General features: G+C 52.9%; 1 protein-coding gene across 1 annotated transcript in view; it reads left to right on the top strand.

Annotated features, from left to right (window-relative positions):
- ADCY5 (adenylate cyclase 5) overlaps nt 1–25,245 on the top strand; it is a gene marked incomplete at both ends in the record, with an annotated part of 154,628 nt that overhangs the window by 1,424 nt on the left and 127,959 nt on the right. The window lies entirely within an intron of this gene.

Raw genomic sequence — 25,245 nt, 5'->3', positions numbered from 1 at the left:
AATGCTATGGAGAGGTCCCCTTCTCTTCCTGTGCTTCTGTCTGTGTATATAAAAGGCCCCTGACAAAAGTGGCTGGCCCCTGTAGCAGCCTCCCCGCTCCTGAGGGCCACTGATGGTTTGTTAACCGAATGTCCTGGATGAAGGGTTGGGGAGGGGAGACCCTGGGCGCCCCTTGCCCAGTCTTTGGGAGGGGAAATGATATAATCCTGCCAGTTGTCTGGGACTGGGGGTTCGGGAGCTGGAGATATTTCTGAACTTGAGGGAGGACTGACAAGTTTGTTTCATCTGTGAAAGTGCCCCAAGCCAAAAAGCTGCCTTCAGCAAAGGTGGGAAGGACCCTTTGTGTGTGGTGACGGTCCCCCTCCTGGCCTGAGCAGAAAGCTAGTGTTGGAAGTCGTGACCCCTTCATGTGGGTGCTCCTGGTGGTTGCTTATGGTGGGGGCTTTTAACCCTCCTGGGACGGGTTAGGCGAGCCTTGAACGGTAGGCTTAGGAGGAAATAAAACTTCTCCCTGGTTAACTGGTGACTCCCCAGAAGACTTGTGGGAGAGAGGTGTGCTTGCCATGGCGACCTTGGGTGAGACCGGCTCCTCTGACATGCACACCGTCTCCCCTTAGCGGTCCCCTTGTCTGTGGCTCCATGGGCCTCATCCATTGGCCCCTGCTGAGCCTGCTTGGTTGCGGTGCAACCTACCTGGCTGTGAGAGTCAAGTGGGCCTTTGCTGCAGGCCAGTCTCCTGACTGTGGAACCTAGTGCATCCCCCGACCTCTCTCCAGGCAACTGCATCCTCTAACAGAACTTCTTAACTCTATTCCATTGTCATTGCCTTCCTCCTCCCCACTTCTAGTGCCTTTTCTCAGACTTCAATCTTGTTGGGTACTGCGTCTTTCTTGAGGGGTTCTCCCGTGCCCCCTGGCTTCCTGGGTATCATACTCTCCCACAGGGAATACTGTGGGCTTCATGGCGCTGGGCTTTCGCTGCACCTCCAAGGTGCTCTGTGACTGGGAGGGAGGGAGCCTACAACCTCTCTGGGCCCCGGGTTCCTTGCCTAGTAAATGAGAGGCTTATGCATGCCCCTTCCAGTTCCAGCCCCTCTGTGCCAATCCTCACCTTCTGCAAGGAGCCCCTCTTTGCATTCCAGCCATACTGGCCTCTCCCTCTTTTGCATGGCCAACAATGGAGTCAGAGCCACAGAGTGGGGCACTTACTTATTCCCCAGTACCCCTTGGTTTTATTCCCCATCCAATGTAAGCTCCTTGGATGCAGGAATCCTGAGGTGTGTGTGTTTTTCCTTCTCTACCCTCTCTCCCTTGTCTAGCACAGTGTAGGGTACTTAGTAGGGACTTAATAACTGCTTAACAATTTGATAGTGTTCCAGTAAGTGAAGTAGTTGGGCTTGTTGATGCTGACTTAAAGTTTTTCTGATCTGGGATCAGAAGGAAATAAAATCTTTAGAGATCAGCTTTGAACTTAAGAGAACAACCTATTGAGAGCTGGTTAAAAGAAAGTTAACAACTATTGTTAGTGCTTATAAAGGATCCAAATGTTTTGACCTGGGACCCAAGCTCTCACATGAGTATTATACCTTTGGGGGTTGTTCCTGGCTTGGATGGGAGGCAGGTTGCTTGGGTGGATATAGCTTTTCTACAGAAAGAAAGGCATGACATCCGCATGGAGCAGCAGAGATTTCCAGGATCATTCAGAGTATTTACTGAACCAGACTTGGGACTCAGGGTCTGATTATAGCCCTAGGAAATCCTAGATGTGTGATTTTAGGAGACTGGAGTCAGATCCCAGGACAGGAGTGCTGGACTAGGGAGCTCCGTCTCCATCTTAGCATGAAGATGCCATTGCAGCAACAAGAGTTGGCTGACTGACTTCCCCATCTAGTTCCTCAGGCCTGTCCCTCTCCCTTCTCTCCCCACCTCCACCACCTCATGCTTCTTTTACCCATTATGGTTTTCAGACCTTCCCTTATCTGTAGGCTTTTGGGTGGGTTTGCACTTAACTTCTCATGACCTACTCTGCTGAGTATAGCAGAGCTTGTTAGGAATGGTCTACGATAACAGAATGCAAGCATTCTTTCTATTTGACTTCAGAGAAAACTGTATCTTTTTTGGTTTGTATTTGACTTGCCTTTCTGTTTATGTCTGATATAAACTTTGTATTTCTTGAGCAAACCCTATTGGATGGTGGGAAATATTAGTGGGACAGTCAAGCATCATCCTCTGCCTCAGGTTACCCCAGAGCAGCAGGTGTTAGAAGATGGCTTGCGTTAGATGCCTTGTTCTTTTCTTTGGTGAAGATACACATCCAGGGGAATGGGGCAGCAGTATGCGGTCTCTAATGCGGGGGCTTTGGGAATTTGGGCCCTCAGGAAACTGTGTTGGCATTTTCCACTTCTCCTGAGAGGCTGGCCCCCTTGCTCCTACAGCCTAGATCTTCAACATCAGTATCTGATCTGGATTATTTTTTTTCCCTGGCCCCTCTTCTCTTTGGGGCTCTTCCCTTTGCTCCAATTAGGAGGAGAAACATCTAGTATCTCATCTGGTGCCTCTTGAGAGAGCGGAGAGGCAAGGTGGGGCAGCCCTTTTGGGGGATGATGTTTCTTCCTTTTGCTACATCTCCTGATCTAGCTCTTCCCCTGGTATTCATCCCCCTCCCCCTGCTCTTTTTCTGTCCCTTCCTTTCTCTTGCCTCCCCCTTCAGTCCCCTGTTGTTCTCTGCCTACCTCTCCTCTGCCTGCTTGCTTTTCTGCTTCCCCATCTCTTACTTCCCATTTGCAGCCTCTCAGCCTCGCCTTCTCTGCTCGCCTCACTGTCGTCTTCTTGGTGGGGTACAGTAGGGGCGTCACGGGTTGTTTTTTTCTCCTTCTTTGCCTGTTAGAAGTCCCTCTGCTACACCCATACCATAAATAACACTCAAGCATCTGCCAAACACATTCCTCACTTGTGTTAATAGGCTGCAATGATGCTGGAGCCTGTTGCCATGGCAACCTCATTTTTGTTTGACTGTATCCCACTCTGCTACATAAAGCCTCTGCATGCACTCACACACAAACAAGTACACTCACACAACTATTGCACTTGCTTAACTATTAGAGATTATTTTGGAGAAGACATCTTTGGGCCCCATGGGGGTGGGCAGTCATTTGGCCAAGGAGATGAACGTCCCTGCTTGTCCAGTGTTACTCTAGGAGGTGATAATGGATGCAGGAGCTCTTTGAAAAGTAGAGAGTCCTGTTCAGATGTGGGGTATTATTCTGCAGCCACATTAAACCCACCTGACATGATTTCTGAAAAGAAGATTCCGACCCTGTGTGGGTCCCCGTGAGCTTGGGAGTGCTGTCAGAGGTTGCCTTTGTGGTGTGGGCTGACCCATCCCTACCCAGCTATCATCAGCTCCTTCCTCTCTTCCCCCTAACCCTTTTGGAGAAACTCAGTGATTTCCTGCATTTCTGCCTTTGTGCCTGTTGGAACACACAACTGTCACCAGTTGTTCCAGAGATCAGAAAGGCACAGGTGCTGTGTGGGTGATGTTCTGTGACCATGAGCACGTGTGAGTGTCTAAACTGAGGAGTCTGGGGCTGGATGGGGGTGGGGAAGCAGACCAAGAAGTGCCTGCTGTGGCTGCTGAGGGGTGGGCGCCTGGGTCCATGTGTGGGAGTGTGTCTGTCACGTGGGCTGGCCCCAGTGTGTACGTGCATGCATGTGCATATGGACGTATGTGTGTGTGTGTGTGTGTGTATCTATCTGTCTGTCGTGTGGGCTGGCCTGGGTGGTGGAGGGGGGCCCAGGGAAGCCTTTGTGTTGACTTTGAAAGGAGATCATCACAGCTCTGTCCTGTTTATTCTCGGTTGGTGGCTGGCTTCCTATGGCTGTTTGCATTTCTTATTCTGGGCCTTGATTGACTTTCTGACCTTGACCTCTGGCTCCTCAGGGAAATACCCTGGATGCGCACGCCCCCCCTTATCATAATGAGGCTGGGGGCTAGACTCGAGTGGTCAGCCCACTCCATGGAGTCCCATGGCTCCATGGAGTCCCACCCTTCCCTTTCAAAAACGCAAGCTGCCCACTCACTCAGCCATCCGGTGAGCCCCGTGGAGAGCTGGCCCCTCGCTCTGGAACTTGGTCCAGAGGCCTGTGCAGTGGGTTACTGTGTGCACTGCTCCAGCCACTGCCTCCCTGCCCACGGAGGGGTGGGAGGACGGGGTGGTGGTATGGAAGAGGACACACACTTTCACAACTCTGGGAATAGTCTGCCGCCAGTTACTTCCCCCATCACCCCCATTTCTGGAAGAGAGAAATCTGGCCATAGTGAACCCCAGCAGCAACTGCAGGCTGGGGTGGGAGGCGGGCTCTGAGTTTGTAGCCGGGGAGGGTCTGCTTGTCTTGCCCCAACGATAATTGTATTTGCCGATTATATTTGCTAATTATTTTCAATTATTATGTTGCCTTCTTCTCTATGCAGCGGGAAGGGGGTGCTTGGAGGGGAGCAGAAGCCTCTGGGGTGGGGGTCGAGCAGAGCTTCTAGATGGAGGGTCATCCTGTGGATCTCAGGGGTGCCTCGAGGCCTGTGGGGGGGACTTCAGGAATGGCAGAGACCCAGCCGAGGAGCAGAACGATAAGCTGCTGTACTTGTGGCAATGTTGACTGTTAATAATTCAATCTAAGTTTTGATCTGGAGCAAGAGCATGAGGTCTGCGTGCTGTGCAACACGGAACAGTGTGCTCATGTGTGTCTATAAAGAGGACACAGACGATGTATTAACCCCCAGCTCGGAAACCTGCCCAGCCTCACAGAAGAGTTTTAAATATCAGTGTAAAAGGCCTGGACAGAAGCTCTCCTGTGCAGACAGGCCCTGGCCACGGATCACTCTGTCAGAGGGTGCAGCTGGCAGCAGAAGCAGAGCTGTGGCCCTTGCTGGGCCTGGCCTCGTGTTCTCCCGAGAGGTGCGGATGGAGCGCCCTCCTCGGTTCCAGCCAGGGGTGGGGTGAGTGTTGGGAGAGGGGACCGAGGTGGGAGCCTCTCTGTGACTGTACCAGTCTCTTGCTGGGTGACTTCCTGTCCACGGCTGTCCACTTGGCACCTCCGTTAACTTTATTTATCTTGTGGTGGGTCCAGTTTGTGGTCGTTTACTTCCCAGGAGCATCGCCTGTGTTGGGAATGGAAACAGTTTGCCCCAGGAGCTCCAATGTGCTGGTGCCCATAAATCCTTTGGGTGCAGTTACATAAGTCACACTTTAGCGTATCGTACCCTTCTTTCATCCCTGCCTGTGAGAGGTGGGGGGAGCTCGCTAGTGGAAGGCAGGATCAGTGTTGGTTTTTTGGTTTTTTAAAAAAATAAATTTATTTATTTATTTTTGGCCGCGTTGGGTCTTCGTTGCTGCGCGCGGGCTTTCTCTAGTTGTGGCGAGCGGGAGCTACTCTTCGTTGCGGTGCACGGGCTTCTCGTTGCGGTGGCTTCTCTTGTTGTGGAGCACGGGCACTAGGCATGCAGGCTTCAGTAGTTGTGCCTCGCGGGCTCTAGAGCACAGGCTCAGTAGTTGTGGTTCTTGGGCTTAGTTGCTCCGCGGCATGTGGGATCTTCCTGGACCAGGGCTCGAACCCGTGTCCCTTGCATTGGCAGGTGGATTCTTAATCACTGCGACACTAGGCAAGTCCTAGTGTTGATTTTCTCTCCCAAACACGAAACTCCATGAAGATGATCGGAAAGCCCTACTTCCGCCCACGCTCCCCCCCCACATTTTCTCCAGGCAATGTCCAAACGTGGGGCAGGGGAGATCTCTCTTTATAACATTGAACAAAATCTAGGAGTTTCTAGTTAATGGACCATGAGCTTCATGTGGACCTGCATTTTGGTCTGGCTGTTAGAAAAGACCAGTGGGGTCTTGGTTAGGCTTATGGGCATATTCGGTTCATAGGAAGATTGAGGCCAGATCTGAAATACTATGTTTGATTCTAGAATTTAGAGGAGGGTACCAGATTGGTAAGGGGACTGGAAACCTTGACTTCTGAGAGAACACTTGAAAGGGTGGGAGATGTTTAGCTGGGAAGACAGCAGACTGTACAAAGGTGAGAAGGCAGAGACATGGGCAAAGTGTTAGTTATTGCTGGGATCCCTGTTGTCACATGTTAGAAGAGGGACTAAGTTTATTTTCGGTTACTCCCAAGGACAGAGTTGGGGCAAATGGGTGGAAACAGTAGACAGATTTCAGCTCCAGGTAGAAGATACCTTTCTAGCCTTTGGGGTTGCAGCCATCAAACCAGATGCCTCCTGAGGTAGCCAGCTGTGTCAGTGGAGGTGTTCAAGGGGAGACTGGATGGCTGACTGCCAGGCCTGTTACTGAGGAAGTGGAAGGCTCTGCTTCCAAAGATCTGGGGCGGGTCCCAGGAAGGGGTCTATTTTTTCAACAGCGTGGATTTAGTTTTCCAAGCTCTCCAGCTGATATTGTTGATCAACTCTTAGGTCTGGGATCATTGGCTAAGATAGCCGCTCAGGTCACACCCAACCCTCGGATTCTGTGGTTTCACGTCTTACCACGGCACGAATGCCTGCTGCAATCTGTTGGGGTGTCCTATCGTCATGCCCAGCTCAGCCTCTGTTTAAAAGAAAGTCACTGCAGACCTGCAGGCCCATTAGGAGATGTCCAGGTGGGGCTGGCAAGTGGACTGATGTAGGATGCAGAGCTGTAAGGCGATTGGTAATGGTGACATAGGGTGGGAAGGATGGCCCAGACCTGGACACATATTCTCCTCTCATCCTGCCTCCCAGCTGTTCCCATCCCCCAACTCTTGTTTGAGGCAAAGCAGTCTGTGGCTCAGCACTGGTGGTGGTAGGGGTCAGCAGAAAGGTGGACCTTAGTTTGACTCCTGGTTTATACATTCATGTGGTAAGTGAATATGAAAAACACTGAGGATACCCCAGGTCCACAATGGATGGTACAGAACGTGGCAAGTGGGGAGATCAAGGGGTAGGCAAGAGGTCGGGAATTAGGAGATGGTTTGAAGGAGGAGGAGTAGGCTGTAAGGAAGGGAAGAGGAGATTGGAGCTGTGAGTATGGGGAGGGGAAAAGCTTGGAAGTGGGGGCAGGGATGCTCTCTGGGAACAATGGGATACAGTCACAGAAAAGGGGGGTAAACAAACAAACACCGGGGAGACAGTAATAGCTTTATTCTCTAGCCCAGCCTCATGTGTCAGCCTGGACACCCCCCCACCCCCCCACCCTGACTCCCACACATACTTCTTGCTCTGAGAGCGTTATGAGCTGTTGCTTCTGGGCTTGAGGCATCCTGACCTCACACTTGGGTGGTCTCCTCTCCCTTCCCGTTAGGGGCTCCCTAGGGGTTATCACACAGATCACCACAGTCCCACTTGGCTCTTGGAAGGGGTCCTGAGGGACCTTGGTGCGCGACACGTAGTAGGTGCTCGGTGAGAGTTTGAATGAATGAATGAACGGGTGGTGGGGTGGGTGGGCAGCTGCATGCAGACTCTCAGCTGTACCGAAGTGCTAGACCAACACCTCCACAGAAGGAAGCGATACAGCTCGGCTTGGAAGCCTATTTTGGTGGATTGTTATCCTACACTCTGAGCGGGGCTTCCAAAATCCCTCCTGCTGCAATTTAAAACGTGTGCCTTCTTGGAAACAGAAAGCTGTTGCCTGGCACTGCCGGTACTATATCCCTTCACAGATTTGAAAACCATTATTAAGTCATTCTTTCAGCCTTTTCCCCATTCATTCAGACAACAACCGTTTATTAGATGCCTACAGTGTAACAGGCACTGGGCTAGACCCTGAGGGTCCAAAAATGACTCAGCCTGGGTCCCAGCGCCCAGCATTGCCTTTCGCCCAGATGCTCCCAGTGACTGTCCTTTGGGGGGATGTTAATAGATGTTTCACGTACACACATTCAGTCCCGTGTCAAATAAATTTAAGAAATACTGGGTTACACAGGATTCTTTATCGTAGAACTTTAAAGCTTTTAATATGTTAATATGCAGTAGAATTTGCCAAGAGGAGGCTATTGCGTGAAGCCTTTATCAAACATATCTGACCCCAGAACCAGTTTTTGAAGGAACATAACAGAGGCATTAGTGTTTGTTGGAACTCCTTTTGGGACACACTGCTTCAGGGGCTGGGAGAATCGTTGAAATTTCTCAGGGTCCAGCCCCCTGCCTCTGGGGTAGGCCTAGGCAAAGTCATCTAGATGGGGGCATTGGTTTGTTTGGGGGCTTTCCTCCCTCAAGAAGGAGATTACTCAGCTTGCATTGGCTGGCTACCTGTTTTAAAGTCTCATTCTGCATCTGCATCTGCAATCCTTTATAAAGTAAGATGATGGGCCTGGGAGGGACCAGCGAGATGCCTCCTTTATCTAGTTTCAGTTTCCTTTAGGGGTTTTCTGCTGTCATTAGACAAAGGAGCCTGTTGGGCTCTGTATATGACTTTTGGTGGGGCTGGGCGCCATGCACTGAGGGCATGGCCCATGGGGAAGTCGTGATGGGCCATTTCAGAGCATCCTTCTTCCCCACATTTTCTTTGTATCCTTTGCACTCCCACCCTCCAAAAGGAGGAAGACCTTAAAGAATATTGATTATGAACAATGAGTATATATTGAGTTTTTGTTGTAAGCCTGGCACTGGGCTAATCCATTACATATGTGACCTCATTTAATCTTAATATTAACCCTTTGAGAAAGATATTTTTATCCCTATTTCAGGGCTGCAGAAAATGGGATAAGAGAAGGTAAATAACTTCCCCAAGGTCACTCAGTGAGTGAGCATAGCAGATGGTTCAGCGCCCGCCCATATTCCCTGGACATGTACCTTTCTTCTCTTGCCAGCCAGAGTGCCAGCTGTCAGCACCTGAGGGCTTTCTCTGGCCCTGAGCCTCTCTGCCTGTTTGTGGGACAGGTCAGAAGTGCTGGGGAGGGAGTGCCCATCCCTAGAGCAGTCCTCAACCAATGACTGTTGGGAGCTGGTGGATAAATACCCCAGCTCCCTTGACCCTGGTGTGGGGGGAGTATAACTTTGAGACAAGCCTTCTCTGTTGGCTTCTAGTCCTGCAGAAGGATTCAGCTCGGTTGCCCACAGTGGTATAGGCATGAAAACATTTCTTTTTCTTTTTCTTTTCTTTTCTTTTCTTCCCCTTCCTCCCACCCTCCCTCCCTCCCTTTTCCCCTCCCTCCCTCTCTTCCTTCCTCTCTTTCTTTTTTTTTTTCTTTCTTCCCTTCTTTGTCTCATTTCTCCATTCCCTGTCTAATGTTTTCTGGGGTCACCTCCCAGGTAAACCACTTCTTTCAAACCCTTGTCTCAGGATCTTTTTCCAGGGACAATCCAGATTGAGACTGGAGAAGCTGGAATTCTAATCTGGGTTTGACTTGAACACTAGGGAGGGGAGTGGCCGCTTTGCTAGGGCAAAATGCATCAAGTGCAGAACTCTGTGGCAGAATCAGAACCCTAGTCCTGCCTGGCCCCTCAATCCTACCTGATAACATATTTTGTCACCAGTAGAGTGGTTTGTGGACTAGTGGAACGGTGTGAAAATTTAAAAACTATATACATATTTTTTGTTTATATATATATATATTTAATTTCTGCTTCTTAAAAATGTATGACTTTCTGTCACCTAGACAGTGGCTCAAATATCAGCCAAAGACTCAAATACTTGGACACCTGATTAACATTTTATAGAGGACACAGGACTTTACCACGTGTGATCTTACTTGCTTCTCATGACGGCTCTGAGGAGGTGATGAGTTAAGAAGGTGCAGACATTGGCTTTTGGGCCCAGGGGCCCAGGAGAAGTCCCTGGTTATACGGTCCTGGCTGAGTGGCCTTACTCTCGCTCAGTCAGTTCCCTGACTGACAGGATCTGTTGTTGGGTGCCGATAAGGTAATGCATGCAAGAGTACTCATAGTTACAGACCTGTGCTGCCGGTATTGTGTTGGAGAGGAGGAAGTAGGAGTTCAGAGAGGTTGAGTGACCTCACTCAGGTCACACAGCCAGTTAGCTTAGGAGCTGCTATACAAATCCAGATCTCTGACTCCAAATCCAGTGCTCTTTTCACATTTGGACCCAGCCCTGAGTCCATCCCATGGTGCCGAAATTAGAAGGCACAGCTGCTATCAAGCAGTCGTCTTGGGTGGTTGTGGAATGTGTGGTTTCTTATTTGTGATGCCTTCCTTCCCACGTGGTGTCTGGCTCAGATGGGCGTTAAATGATTTGTCATTTCCTGAGCCTGCAGTCATGCCGCGAGCGGGGGCAGCGCCGAAGTGTTCAGGGGGCACCTGGGATCAGATGTTTACCTGTGAAGAGCCCCCGCGTGGTCTTCTGGATGCGTGAGGAGGGACCGAGACCCAGGAGATGGGTCAGGCTCAACGCTGGGATAGCTCAGGTCTGGGTGTGAGGCTGCCTCATGTCCAGGCTTCTGGTGGTGTACATGGAACAGGGGTGGGAAGGAGGTGGCTGGGGACACACATCAGGATCACTTCTCGGAGGTCAGACCTGGGGTCTTTCTGTAGAGTTGCATCTAGTAGATGGTGCAGTTTAGCGCTTACTCTAGGAGGTCTTTATTTCGTTTATTTATTTATTTGGCCATGCCGTGATGCACGCAGGAGTCTAGCTCCCCGATCAGGGATCCAGCCCGTGCCCCCTGCAGTGGAAGCGTAGAGCCTTAACCACTGGACCGCCAGGGAAGTCCCTCTAGGATGTCTTTAGAGCCCAGCTCCCCACAACCATCAACATCCTACAAAGTACCCCAGACATCCTGCTTCAAATCCACTTCTGTCCTTGTCACTCTTCTCAAGAAAACTAAAGGAAAATGTAACTCCTCCCCAAGTGCAATTCTTTCGCTAAGCGGATTTTCAAGGTTTTATTTTCGCATTCTCTTTTGGGGATGGGAAGGCTGTTTGTTTGTTCACTTAACATGCCCAAGCCCCCGTCTTCCTCTGGCCGAGTCCCTTTTCCTGTAAGCATTTCACCACGCCATCGGGGAGGGACCCAGCCATCCTGACAGGCTCCCAGCGGGTAACACCAGCTCGGAAGTGCCTTGGCTCTGACATCTCAGCCAAGGAGGCTGCCGAGGGAGAGGGATCATCACTGAATCCCAGGTGAGCAGGGTAGGCTTGTACCCCGTCCCTGCCGAGGGAGAGGCGCCCTGCCTTTGCAACATCTGACACTCTGCATCTAACATCTGAGTCACTCTGAAACACCCTCTTCTTTTTCTCTGTAGCACTCATACTGGTTTATAATTTTATCTCTGTAGGTTTATCTCTCTGTCATTCAGCTTGACAGTCAGCTGTCTGAGGACAGGGGCCTTGTCTGTTTGAATACTCAGATATTTACTGAATGTTACTGACTTTCCGACCCCTACTGCCCAGCACTGTGGGAAGAAGGTGGACCGTTCCCATTCTCAGGTTCTACAGGGAATGCTGACGCTTGGCAGCCAGGGGTCCCTCATGGTGCCCCCTCCCTGGACCAAGGCAAGCTTGTCCTCCACTGGCAAGGGGCTCTGGGCCTGGGGGTGTGGTCTTAGAAAATACTACTTTCCACCTTTGCCCTCCCTCCCTTGGGTTCCCTACTGGTCTGTTGGGTGATGTCAGGAAGGGTCCCTGTTGCCCCCATTTGCCTCTTTCTCCCATCCTTGGTCCCCTTTCTTCTCCTCAGCTTTCTTCTGGTATCTTTTTCCTCCTCCTGAGTCCTCCCACTTCCCTCTTTCCAGCTGTAAGATGTGGGAAAGACCTCAGAGACTTGCCAGGGGGCAAGTTCAACTGTAAGGACAATAAATATAAGCCTGGATAACTTCACAGATTCCCAACAGCATTCTTCATTCTTTTCAAAGCAATCCCATGAAACGGCAGTTCTCACCGTGCGTTATAAACTTCCTTATGGTTGATTGCCCCGTATTACAGTGCACGTGTCAGCTCCGTTTTTCACCTCAAACGCCCAAGGCTGAGACTTCAGCTTTTGGGGTGGGTTAACCTCCAGTCACCCTACGGAGCTTAAGGCGTGGGAAGTAAGGCATATCTAGGAGTTTTTACATAACCCTGGTATCCAGGCTCATCTGGGGTGGGCCTGGGCACCAGCATTTTGGAACGCTCCTGCTGATTCTGACGTGCCCAGGGATGAGAGCTACTGTCCTGAGCCGCCCTTCATCAGCAGAGGGCTCACAAGGAAGACGCCGAGTCTGATGTATGGCTATATTGAAAGGGAAGTTGCCTATATCGAAAGGGGTTTATTGTGGTGATTCAGTAAAGAGTGATGGCCACTAAAAATTATTACAGGCATGTGATAGGGGAAGAAAGCTTGGTTGGTGTATAAAATCTTGTCAGGCAGGGCTGTGGTTCTGTATATTTATGTTCCTCTTATCACCAGCAATTAGTCCCAAACATGGCTCGATAAATGGATTAGTGCAGGGCTATAATAACTGCAAGGATATTTTAGAAAATGAGTGCTATACCATGTGTCCAGTGGGGCCACCTTAGCAGAGCAGCCGATCTCACTCAACGTTCCTGACGGCCTCTTAGCTACAAACAAATGCCTAGTGATTAGCGTGAGCACTTCCCTTCTCTCTTCTTTATGTGGTATTTCCCTTTTGAATAGGAGAAATTGTACATTATTCTTTGTGAGTCTCCCTCCAACTAGAATGTAAACTAGAAAATGTCTGTAGTAGATGCTCAATAAATATTTGTTAAAGGAATGAATGAATTTGCTCACAGCAGGTAAATAGCAATGTGAGTCCAGCACTAATACCACCATTACTTTTTCTTCGACTCTTAAGCTCATGAAACATGTAAGGAATTGTATAGTTAGTGACTCCCCATTTGCACGTATTGTTATCAGCATGTGTGGCGAAGGCTAAAAGAGTGAAGAAAGGTGATGTGTAGGGTGATGAAGAGGTGGAGCTCGCAGCCTGAAAGGATTTCCTTCCTGTGCACTTTGAAGCTACTTCTTTCCTAGCACCTTTGGCTAGAAAGGTACAGGATTCTGCTGTAGGCGTTGTGCTCTGGGAGGACTGAGAGATGCACATGAAATCAGGGTCCCTCTGAGGACTTGGAAGGATTGAAAATCACCAGGTGTGTGGGCTGAGGCCTGGGAAGCATCCCTTTCCAGCACCGAGAGACATCCTTGGGTTAAATCCTCTATGAAAGGCCACATGTGGATTACGACGTGGTCTTTTTTGGAAAAGGGTTATCTGGGGAGAGTTAATTTTGGATTTTGCTTTACATTTATTTTTAAAGTGGAATATTTCTCCGGCATTGATGACAATGGCCTAGAAAAGCCAGTTAGTCACCATCTGACATCTTCCCCGTGTGGGGTGTTTGCTGCCCCTGCTTCTTTCCCACCTGATGTCTCTGGCGCTGGTTTAAATCCTCTCCCTCGGGGGCCTCTGGGGTGATTTCACTGGCAAACAGATCTACAGGGAAGTCCTGCTGGATCTAAGTGGTGTCACCCTCTGCTCTGGTCCTGGGTGACAGGGAGTGGCCCCTGGCGCTGCCCTTTGCTTCTCCTTGGAGGGGGCGATGGCATCCAGATGAGGCCTTACCCTGCCACATCCAGGTCTGTAAGACTGGTTCCAGCCTGTGTTCTCCTGTAGTTTTTTTGTTCTTTAATTTTACTCTGTACAGTCTGCAGGGAGTAAAAGGAAAATCACCCAAAGCCTGTATTTAAAGAGCAGACTGGGTTTCTCTTAAGGGATCAAAAATATATGGACTGTTCCATCCCACCTCTCCTAGGGTCATCTCTGGTTCCACTGTGGAGCAGGAAGAGGGTCTCAGGGCAGACGCTGGAGCCTCTGTACTGCGAGGGGGTGGAAGGCAGGGGGAGGCACTGGGAGAGGTGACAAAGGCGGCATCCCTGCAAACTCAGTTGAGAGGTGGGGAGAAGGGCCGAGGCTGGCCCTGGAGTGATGTGCAGGGCATTTTCTGCTGGATCGTCACACCCCCAGTTGTAATTCATCTAAGAGGGACAACTCGAGGCCTGGAGGGAGTAGGGCAGTGGCTGTGGGCAGGTGAGCTCAGAGGACCTGTTGCAGTTGAGCGCAGGTGTAGAGTAGGGCACAGAGGCTCAGAGCCTTGGATCTCCAGGAAGCCAAGAAGCCACCGGGCCAGCCACAGGCAGGTGCCGTATGCCACCCTGACTTCTCTCACCTGTTCCCACCCCCTTGTGCAGCATCGCCCTTCCAGGGAATGGGTATCAGGTGGTCTCAGAAGTGCCTCCCTTCGTGTTTGCGTGAACTCTGACTTCTCCAGGCCCCCAGAGTGAAAAGCCTGGGGAACCTACCTTACTGGCAGGTGGGAGTGGGCAGGGCCAGGTGCCTGGGCTCCTGCTCTGAGGAGAGGAGGGCTTTGGGATCTGCCTCCATCCAGGGCTGGGGAGGGGCTGAGCACAGGCACTCCCTGGGGAGGGGAGCACTCCTCCTACTTCCTTTTCTCCGGGAACCCCTCTGGACTTGGAGGTGTCCTGATAGTAGGGTGGGCTGTCCACTGGGAACAGCAGCTCTTTCTTTTCCATTCATCAGTCTTTGCTGAAGTCCTGATGAAGCCCCGGGGCCGTGGGCATGGGGAGGAAAGAGGGGGCTTTGTCCTTCCCCTGGGGGAATGTTCAGTCTGATGGAAATCTTTTGCCTTTCTGAGATACCCAACTTAAAGATAGGACAGTGTTGCTAATTCCTACCATTTATCACGCACTTACTGTGTGCCAGGAAGCGCTGAGCACTTGGTAACTTATTTGATCCTCGTAATCTCCCTTTAGGTAGGTGTTGCTTTTTTTTTTGAAGAGGATCATTTATAGATGAGAAAATTGAGGCCCAGAGAAGGTAAGTGGCTCCTGTAAGGTTGTACCTTTAGAGAGCGGTACAGTGGGCTCCAGAGCTCGTGCTCCCAGCCGGTACACCAGCAGCTCCCAAACTAGTGTGTGCAAGGACTCCCTATGAAGTTTATTTAAAAATCAATTCCTGGGCCCCTTGTCAAGAGAGTCTGATCCAGTAAGATTAAGGTGGACCCCAGGAATCTACATCTTAAGTGGGCACCCTAAAATTTGACGTAGGTGCCCCAGGAACACAGTTCCACCCTGCAGTGCCTCCCCAGGTGGAGAAAGGATCGAGGCTGAAGTGATAGGGGGCGGTGCCCGGCCACCCGCAGCGACAGAGGTTTCTGCGTTGACTTCCCCAGGAGGTAGCTGGGGAAGGCAGAATGAGAAGGTTAGACTGAGGGCAGGAGGTCCCTTTCTGCTGAGCCTGTGCCTGGTGGGTCTCAGGGGGCAGAGCTGGAGGAGGCTTTTGGCAGAACTGAGGGAGAGACTCTAATCTGGGGGGTGGGAGCTGGGAAGTGGTCCGGGAGAGAGCACGTGTCAACTGCCAGAGAAAGGAGGCAGACAAAGGGATTCTCAGATGATGGCAGGGACGCCGGCTGTGACACTGCAGGCACAGAAGTTTTGACCGGGAGACATCTGCCTCTGCCTCAGTTTCCTCCTCTGGACAATGCAGATCAGACATTCTCTGAAGGTCCTTCCAGTGTGTACATTAACGGGGGCACTGGGCCCAAATGAGAAAGGACTTCACTCCAGAGGCCTGGATGGGGAGCAGGATGGGGACGAAAATGATACGACCCTGGGGGGACTGAGAGTCACATGGCCAGACAGTGCATGGCCCTCATGGTCCTTGTCCATTGATCCTCCCGGTCAGAGTCCCTCCAGCTCCTCGAACTCGGCATGTCCCCAAACAAAATTCGTCATGATCCCTAAATTGGCTTTATTTTTGTCAGGTCAGTTCTCTCTTTGCCTAGGTAGTGGTGTTAGATGTTTTCTGGACTGAATTATTTAACAACATCTACCATGTGTTAGGCACTGGGAAGCGAAGAGGAAAGAGCTGCAGACCCTGCCCTCAAGAGCAAGCCTGTGCATTGTGCCTCCCATACACCTGACTCTGTTCTAAGAGCTGTATTTTGTTCTGTTAACTCATTTAATCCCCACAACAGCCCTGGGAGGTGAACACTGTTGTTGTCACCCCCATTTTGCAGATGAGGACACTGAGACGGGCAGGTTCAAGCTCACACAATGAACTGGGCAGCCTGGCTCCACGTCTGGGCTCTGACCTCCCAAGTGCAGTGGACAGACGGGCACTCACACCCTCTGGGCGCAGCATGACACCTGCGGTTTTAGCAGCAGAGCTAGCACGCAGCCTATACCAGGGAGGGAATGGGAAGAGGTATGTGGCAAAGGTGAGGCTTGTAGTATGTGGACTAGGTTGGGAAGAGTATAGATTTCTGGGCCAAGGGGGTTGCATGTTTTGGAGGCAGTGGGGATCTCCAGAAGGTTCTCATGGCCCCATCTGTATTTGGAAAGGTGGCTCTAGTGTGTGGATCTGGAGGGAGCAGGCTCTTGGAAGAGGGAGAGCTGGTGCCGAGTGCAGAGGCTGCTGCCGTTGTCTGGGGAGGCTGGAGAAGTCCTGGGGGTGCTGGGGAGTTGAGGGTCAGGGCCTTTCCCTACTAGTTTCTCCTTGCCTTGGTTACCAGTGGTGCCACACCCACAGCCTCGTGCTCCCTGACTAGGAGACCAGCTCCCCAGCCTCCGGGAACTAGATACCATCTTTTTCCCGGGGAACCTGAGGTGGCTCCTGAGGGCCCTCCTCCTTACTTTTTCTTGGGCTTTAAATATCCCATGTCAGCCTCCTCTCCTCAAATGCCTAGGGCTCTGCGTTTATCTAGGTGTTAAGCGCCCAGACATTCAACCTCTGAGCTCCTCCTCCCTCTGGAACCCGGGAGCCCCCACCCCACCCGCTCCGTTGCCCAGAGATCTCAAGTCTCTGAGAACTTCATCTCTCTCTGGGCCGCTGGCATCCTGGCCACCCTGACCCCCAGCAGAGCTCCTGGTGCTCCTGCAGGCCCAATATGACACCCTCCACGCACTGCCCCTTCTCGGGGGCCACTTGACAAAGTGCACATTTAAGCCCCTTGTTCATTGCTTGCCCGCTTCCCCTCCGCCACTAAAACGTCAGCTTCCCCAGGCAGGGACTCCTCATGCTCATGGCTGTGTTCTCTGTGCCTACATGGTTCACATCCCAGCTCCCCCATGTCCCAGCTGTTTCTCCTTGGCAGGCTCCTTGTCCTTTCTGAGCCCAAGTGTACTCCCCAAAATGGGATATAATAAGAATTGCTGCCCCTGAAGGTTGTGTTGACCATTCTATGTGATGATGTATGCAAAGCACTTAGCACAGGGACTGCCAAGAAAAATGCCCTCCGTAAACGACCTGAGGTCTGTCCTGGCTACGTATAAGCTTTCAAATTCCCACACATTACGGGAGAGCCTGGTGTTTCTCTTGAAGGCCTTTGTGTTTGGACAGCAGTAAACAGGGTAGGAGAAAATTGCATTACATCCGCAAAGAAGGCTGACTGGAGGAAGGACTAGGTCCTGGGCCATGGGTTTTCCCCCCACCCCTGCCCCATCCTTATGCTGGCTGCTGGCCACCAAGGTCCAGCACAGACCGTCCAGGAGGGAGGCAGCCTCTAGAACTGACTGGGACCAGCCTGGGAGCTGGAGCCAGGAGTACCCTGGGTGAGTGTGAATGGGGGATGGGCTCAGCCAGGTCCCCCTGAATTTGGGGGTGGCTGTAGCTGAGGGATGCTGCAGGGATGTGACCAGCATCCTCTCCAAGGACCATTCTAGAGAGGCCAGTAAATAAACTGAGGACGGTTTTGAAAGGGTTGGAACCACTAGGGAAGAGAACGGGAAAACACCTGCTTTTCCCAGATGTGCTTCCTTCTGTAACTTCATTATGACATGCACACCCAGCACAAAGGACAACAAAAGCACCCTTGGACCCTAGAGGCCTCAGGGTAGAGAACGCTCAGAGCCGGTGAGGCCTAGAGAAGGGCCTGAGAGGAATCAGATGAGACCCTTGAGGGATCTGGCCGAGGTCGAGCGACAACCAGGACATTGAGTCAAATCCCTTGCCCCCAAGTGAGTGTTTAGGGGGGGCAGGGCCCATGCCCAGGGCAAGAGATTGTGATGATGTCCAGAATATTCCCCCAGCTGGTTGGACCTTTGGGACTGGACACAGGGCTGGCCAGCTGGGTGGACCGTAGGAGGACTGCTGGCACGTGGCCTGCCGGCTTTCTGCCCATCCGTAATCTTGTGTGCCCCTGACTGGGCCCCTTCTCTCCAGGGCTGTTACCCTCACACTGAGCGAGGGGCCCCCTGCACCTGGGCTGCACTTAGGATGTGTGGGGAGGGGCTGTGCCAGAGCCAGAAACCGCAACAGCCCCTGATCCTGGCTAATGGAGGCGGTCTTGAAATGGACATTTTTTCCTTTTGGCTAAGTTAACATTTGGCATTTCAGGGTGCTGGCCCAATGCCCGGCCACTTTGGCCTTCTGCCTGTCAGCTCCTTTGAGGCTATTTTTGCCATTCACTTATTTATTAACTATTATTGCTCCCCAGGACAGATGGGCGTGCGCACGCACACACGCACACGCACGCACACACACACACACACGCACACGCACACACACACCCTTCAACCCAGAGCCCATTGGAAAAGCCAGCCTGCGCCCACCAGGCTGAACATGGGATGCAAAAGGGGGAAATGACCAAAAGATGGTCTCTCTGAGTCAGGGTGGAGGAAGGGCTGTGGGGGTGATGGGAGGCAGCGACCTCCCCACGCTCATCATTCCCCAGAAACACCTCCACCCCCAAGCCATTTCTGTTCCCCTTCCTTCGCTCTCAGGGGTGTTCAGCCCTGGGAAGGAGCCGCGTGGGAAGGGATTGTGGATCCTGCCTGAACCATCTTTCCAGAGAAATCAGCAGGGAGACCTGGGAGATCTAAGGCCTCCTTGCTAGGAGGCTGGAGAGCCCTTGCTTCCTTCCTACAGGAGGCCTGCTTTTCTGCCCTGCTTCACCAAACCCTCACCTTCCAGAGGAGGGAAACTTGGCTTCTGCCTTCAGAGAGCTCCCAGCCTGGTGGGGACAACCCTGGGCTCTGGTCGTGAGATGAAGAGCTGCCACTGTCTGAGAGCAGAGAGCATCAGGAGGAACCGGCCTCCACTGAGGGGCAGCGTGCACATGGCCCTGACCACCATTTGATCCCTCTGAGAGCAGGTTGCTGGCAGCAGAGCAGGCGCCAGCCCTGCCACCCACACAGACCTGTGTGCAGGGCACGTGTGCATGGTGTGAGATGATCCCCACACGTGCATCCAGTCTCCTTGCCTCAGGGCCAGCTTGTCTGCTCTGAGGCTGGGGCCCTGGCCATGTTCCCTCCCCCCAACAGCCTTGACCCCGGGACTCCCAAAGGCCAGCATGGGACCTTCCAACAGGAGGATAGAACGAGCGATAGGGACCTTCCTGCTTCCTTCGGCTGCCTGGTGCCTGACCTGGGCCTTGGTGTGTGCTTGTGAGAATTGCGAATGATGCTTTTGCCGTGTCCAAGGCAGTGAGTGAGGGGATCGGGGGCTGGAGTGGTGGCGACCAGGCCTGAGTCCCGGGATGGCTCCCTCTTTTCTCCCACTCAGCTGGCCAACCCCACCCTTCTCGTCTTAGGGCACGTGCCATCCACTTTCCTTATCCTCAAGACCCCTTTCTTGGCCTCAGGAAGACACTGCACTCCTGGGACTGGATACTTACTGCAGAGGGACTGCCAGCTGCCGGGCTATGTCCTGTGGGGCTTTTCTGCCTTGGGACTCAATGCCAGCCCTCTCGGAGTCAGGGAACTCCTTGAGGGCAGGGGCTTGCCCCTTCCATCAGGCTGGGAGTGAGGCCAGGGACTGCATTTCCTCCGCTGAGACTAGGAGCTCCTGAGGACAAGGACCGTATCTCCCCCATCAGACTGGGAGCTCCCTGAGAATGGGATCAGGGCCCTCTTCCACCACTCAGGACCCAGTTCCTGGCTGTGGGACACAAAGGTGCGCCTGGGTGCCTGGAAAGAGGGTGGAATGCTGGGGAGCCACACAGCCTTAGCTGGGGATATGGAAGATGAGAAACTTCCCATCTCCCTGCCGGAAGTCAGAGGCAAGAATTCCATCCCCTTAATCAGGAGCTTCCCTGCACTTCCCCTTGTTCCCAGGGGTGGGGTAGGGATGGGTTTTATAGCTGGGGTCGGGGGCAGGATTTCACAAGCCTGAGAGCCAGTTGGGCACTAAAGGTTTGTGCTAATAAGCTCAGGGCAGTCCGAGAGGCAGGCACAGGTGTGGAACAGGTGGGCAGTCAGAGAGGCCTGGGCTGGTGCCCCTGGTGGCCTTAAGACTAAGTGCCCTTTTGAGCTGCTGCCTCGTGTGACCTACTCCTGAGCTGAGGGCCAGGGCAGCCCCGGTCACTGGCCTGTCCCCTCCTCCGAGGTGCAGGGAAGTATCATCTCCTTGTCCTCGAGGTCAGTGCTGATGCTTCTCCCCGGGAGGGACGGTTGGGAAGTCCTCTCGGGTCTGTGCAACCAGACTGTGCCAACCCCTGACAGACTGATGTATCTGTGTCTGTCTTTCTCCCCTACTTGATAAGGGACCATCTCATTAATTTGTGTGCTCGCGCCTCTCCTGGACTCAACCCTTGGTCTCTTCTGGAGTGCAGTGGCTTCTCAGGGCTCCCAGCAGCACAAGGAGGGGGACCAAGCCTGCTGCTGGTGGACCCCGCCTGGAAGCCAGTGTCCTAGGGTCTGGGAAGAGGTGGGTCCTCCTGGCTGGGTGTTCCGGTGGGGGCGGTGGCAGGAGATTTGCAGCCCCCAAGTTGTGAGCTGAGCTCTCTGCCCCTGATGTGCAGGTCACGACTCAGTGGCTGCGTGGTTTAATGGCAGGCTTGGATTTGAAACTCAGCTCTGCCGCCTACCTGTGTACAGGTTACCTTGGATGAGTGGCCACAGCTGTCTGACCCTCAGTGTCCCCATCTGACCACTTGGGGCTGTCACTCTCCACGGCACAGTACTGCTGTGAGACTTGTGCACTAATCTGTATAAAACACCCTGACCTTCCCCACTGCCCACGGAAATCCCATGGACAGGCCGAGAGAGGAGGTGGGTCAACGAGATGTCTAGCTCCTCTGGCCACTGCGCTGCCCTGATTTTTCCATGGTCTTGTGTACTTTACTTTTTTAAATTTTTCATTTATTTTTAAATTTTATTTATTTATTTTTGTCTGCATTGGGTCTTCGTTGCTGCGCGCGGGCTTTTATCTGGTTGCGGTGAGCGGGGGCCACTCTTCACTGTGGTGCGCGGGCTTCTCATTGCAGTGGCTTCTCTTGTTGCAAAGCACGGGCTCTAGGCATGTGGGCTCAGCAGTTGTGGCAGGCTCTAGAATGCAGCCTCAGTAGCTGTGGTGCATGGGCTTAGTTGCTCCGTGGCATGTGGGATCTCCCCGGACCAGGACTCGAACCCGTGTCCCCTGCATTGGCAGGCGGATTCTTAACCGCTGCGCCACCAGGGAAGCCCGGTCTTGTGTACTTTAACTTCTGGCTGCTTTAACTACTCATCTAAATCTAGACTCAGCTTTGGTGCCACTTTGCTGAGAGAATTGGAGTGAGTGTGGCCGTATTAGGAGCTGGGCAGAACCCTTCGAGGGCCCCTTTCTGCCAGGGAGGAAGCTGGCAGTCCCAGTGCCTGCACGGTTTTTTTGCCTCCCAGTAAAGACTCCATTATTATGAGCTAATGTCTGTGCTGTCCCCAGAGTAGCCAGGGAAGAAACACCGAGTAATATGATTAGTACAACAGTAATAATAATAGCAACAACATTGACAATCACACACAGTCATGGAGAAGGCTGAGACTTGAGGGCCTGGTTCCAGGCCAGGGCCGCGGTTAGTGTACCAGGGATGGCCGTGGGGCTTGAAGGCAGCAGATTTCAGGGTTTTCATGCTCAACTCTCTCTCCCACAGCCTTCCCCTATTAAAGAAAAAGCCTTCTGGACAAATCAGTAAGTTCCTTCCAGTAGAGCACCGTGTGGTCCTGTGCCCATCTAGGGACGGGTGGGGATGTCCCAGAAAGGGAGGCAGTGGGCTCCATTTGCCTTATGTGTCCCCTGCCCCCTGCTCTTTACTCACCCACTCAGAACTCCTCCCACCTTTGTATTGCCCCACTGCAGTCCTGTCTGCTTTCTTGGGTGGTGACTTGAGCCAGGGTCAGGGGGCAGTTGCCCTGTGAGAACTCTCCATGGCTCACTCTAATGGCCAGAGTGGACCACACCCAGGTTCTGGATTTAGGACAAGGTGTCAGAGTGAGATGATATCTGTGTTGCCCAGAACTGGCACAAATGCTTACATCGTATGATATGATTATTACAGTGCAGTGGCTGAGGACCACCTGCATTAGAATCCTGGCTTTGTCATGCATAAACTCTGTGACCTTGGGGAAGTTCCCTAACCTCTCTGGGCCTCAGCTTTCTCATCAGGAAGTGGAGATAATAAAAGTAACTTCATAGTGTTCTTATCCATGCTTATAATGGTATGTGGGACATGGTACGCCCATGAGGGTCAGCTCTTTTTCAGTTACTATTTTTTCAGTAGGAACAATACCAGTACCTTCAGCAGCTCCCACCCTTGGGATCTGTTGTGCATTGAATTGTCTTCCTAAAAGATGTTGAAGTTCTGACTCACACTACCTTTGACTTTATTTGGAAACAGGGTCTTTGCAGGGTACTCAAGTTAGATGCGGTCATTAGGGAGGGCCCTAATCCGATATGACTGGTGTCCTTAGAAAAAAGGGGAAATTTGGACCTAGAGGTAGATATACATTGAGGGGAGATGGCCTGAAGACACGGGGCAAGTGCCGTCTACAAGCCAGGAACACCTGAGAGAGTCTCCCTCGCAGCTCTCAGAGGATCCAACCCTGCTGACTCCTTGAGTTTGGACTTCTGGCTCCTAGAACTGTGAGGCGATTATTTTTTGTCATTTGAGCCACCCGGTTTGTGGTCCTTAGTTAAGGCAGCCCTAGGAAATGAAGGCAGGGTCTGATAGGGGTATGGCCCCCTTCTTCCCACTGCTCCTCCGAGCTGCCTGCCGCCTGCAGGGGAGAAGAATGGAGGTGGGACGAGCAGGCCAGGGTCCGGGGCCTGCCGTCAGGCTTTGGCTGGCTGTGAGGCTCTGGCATCTCAGATGACCTGGGCTTCTGGCCATGCAGGTAAATGGAGCTGGAGCCGTTCGTAGGGCCTGGGGTGCAGATAGCCCACCCCTCGCCTCCCACCCTGCCTTCCTGCCTCTCGCCTCTGCTTCTTGGAGCACTCCCTACCTCACCCCTGCTCCAGACGGGAGGACATGGAGAAAGGAGGTAACAGATCCCTGGAGAGGACAAGCCACAGGGGGATGTAGGCCTGAACATCTGTGCCGCTCTCCTCACCTGTCTCCTGGAACTTTAGCTTTGATCTCTAGTTGGGAAATGGTCTGCCTGTCTGGGGTGTATCCGTGTGTGTGTGTGAGTGAGTGTGTGTACTGAGAATGTCCCTCATTAAGCTTCTGTGGGCCTCGTGACCATGACTCATGAATGCACAATCAGGCTGCGCTGGACGGAGGAGACCTGTCCCCGGGGTGGGTGATGCCAGCTCCCGAAGCGCACCTCGGCAGCCCGCCCCTGCCTGCTCCCTCCAGAGAACGGGCTGTGCAGTATCACTTGAGGGAACAGACAGGTCTTATGTGTCTCTGTCTGCATGGCATGGGGATCCAGCGATGAGGAAGGTGCTGGCCTCACCCGCCGGGAGCTTGTCATTTGCTGGGGCGGAGGGGCGGGTGGGCGTCTAAGACGAGCACAAAATAACTATGAATCCGAGGGGAATAAAACAAGGAGTGCGGAGAAGCGCAAGCTGAGAGTGGAGGTGGGGGCTGTGGAGGAGGAGGAACTCAGCACAGGCAGTCGGGGACGTCTTGTCCCACGGAGGGGTGGAGGAAGATGCAGAGTAGTCCTCCAGCACGGTAAGACCCTGGACTAGCCATGGCCACCAACTGTTTTGTGGGCAAGGAGATAGCTCCTCTCAGGAATCAGAGTGGGTTCATTTCCCTGAAGAGCCCTGGCCACTAGGCCCACTGGCAGGTCTGAGCTACAAGCAGCCAGGGGCCCGGGAGCCAGGACACACACTGGTCACAAAGGCCAGTGGCACATGTTCACCCCAGGATCCCACTTCACCACCTGCTCTGTGCTCCCTCCATCCCAGGTACCCCAGAGAGGGCCCTGCATCCCCCTTGTCCCACAGTGATTCTCCAGAGACCTGCCCTCTACCACACCAGAGGCCCTGGTGTTGCACAGGTGGACGGCACAGAGCCAAGGCCAGGGAGGCACCCTCCCCCACCCCCCACTTCTCTTTGAATGGCAACACTGTTCCTTCACCCTGGCTCATCCTCCATGCCTCCTCTTCCTCACTTGCCAAATTCTGTCAATTTTCCAAGAGAAAAGTCTTCCCTTCGCTCTTTCTTCTAACTCCCACGATGCTCCCTCACCTGCGTCGGGGCTCATCCCACTCCCCCAGACCTGCTTCAGCCTCTTTCCAGGGCACCCCCGGCTACATGCTCCCCACCCCACACTCTCCTTGTCCACTCCCTTCTAAGGTGCAGCCTTGACCATGTGCCCGTGCCCACAAACCCCAAGGAATCCCCTCTGATGGCTGCATTATACAGACACGCCTCGAGCCAGCACGTGAGGCCTCACTTCCCGCCTGCCCCAGGGAGGACCCTGCATGTGGGTCACGGGGAAGACTCAGTGTACCAGACACGTCCTGCCCGCTCCAACTTGCGGGCCTGTGCTTCCTCCCCGCCCCCTGCAGCAATGCTGGGGCCTCAGAGGCTCCTTCATGAAGCCCCCCATGGCCTGTGAGGGAGGAGGGCTCGCTGTTTCTGGCTGGCTTGGCCATCCAGCAGTGGTTTCCCTCACTGCCCTGTGGTGAGCCTGGGAAGAGGACCGAGGGGGAGGGGGGGGCTCTCATTGGTACAGCTCCTTTTCTTCCCTGGAAAGGCAGACTCACTGTGGCCTTTCTATGCCTCCTGGCCCAGATCATGCGTGGTGGGACAAGGAGGAAGGAGGGAACTTGTACCTTGGGAGATGCTAGGAAATCAGGGGCACTTGAGCCAGACAGGTGTGCTTATTGGGTCAGTGGGACCACAGTGTGCCTTTGGGGTTCGTGTCTCTGAGGGGAAGGATTAGTCAGTTTGGGCTGCCCTAACAAAATACCACAGACTTGGTTTAAATAAGACATCTATTTTCTCACAGTTCTAGAGGCTGGAAGTGCAAGATCAAGGTGCCAGCAGATTTGGTTTCTGGTAAGAACTCTTCTCCTGGCTTGCAGATGGCTGCCT

Source organism: Leucopleurus acutus (assembly GCF_964270905.1).
Source record: "Leucopleurus acutus genome assembly, chromosome: 5".
Taxonomy (NCBI): domain Eukaryota; kingdom Metazoa; phylum Chordata; class Mammalia; order Artiodactyla; family Delphinidae; genus Leucopleurus; species Leucopleurus acutus.
The sequence above is the reverse complement of the archived record's forward strand: the minus strand, read 5'-3'. Positions and strand labels throughout refer to the sequence as shown.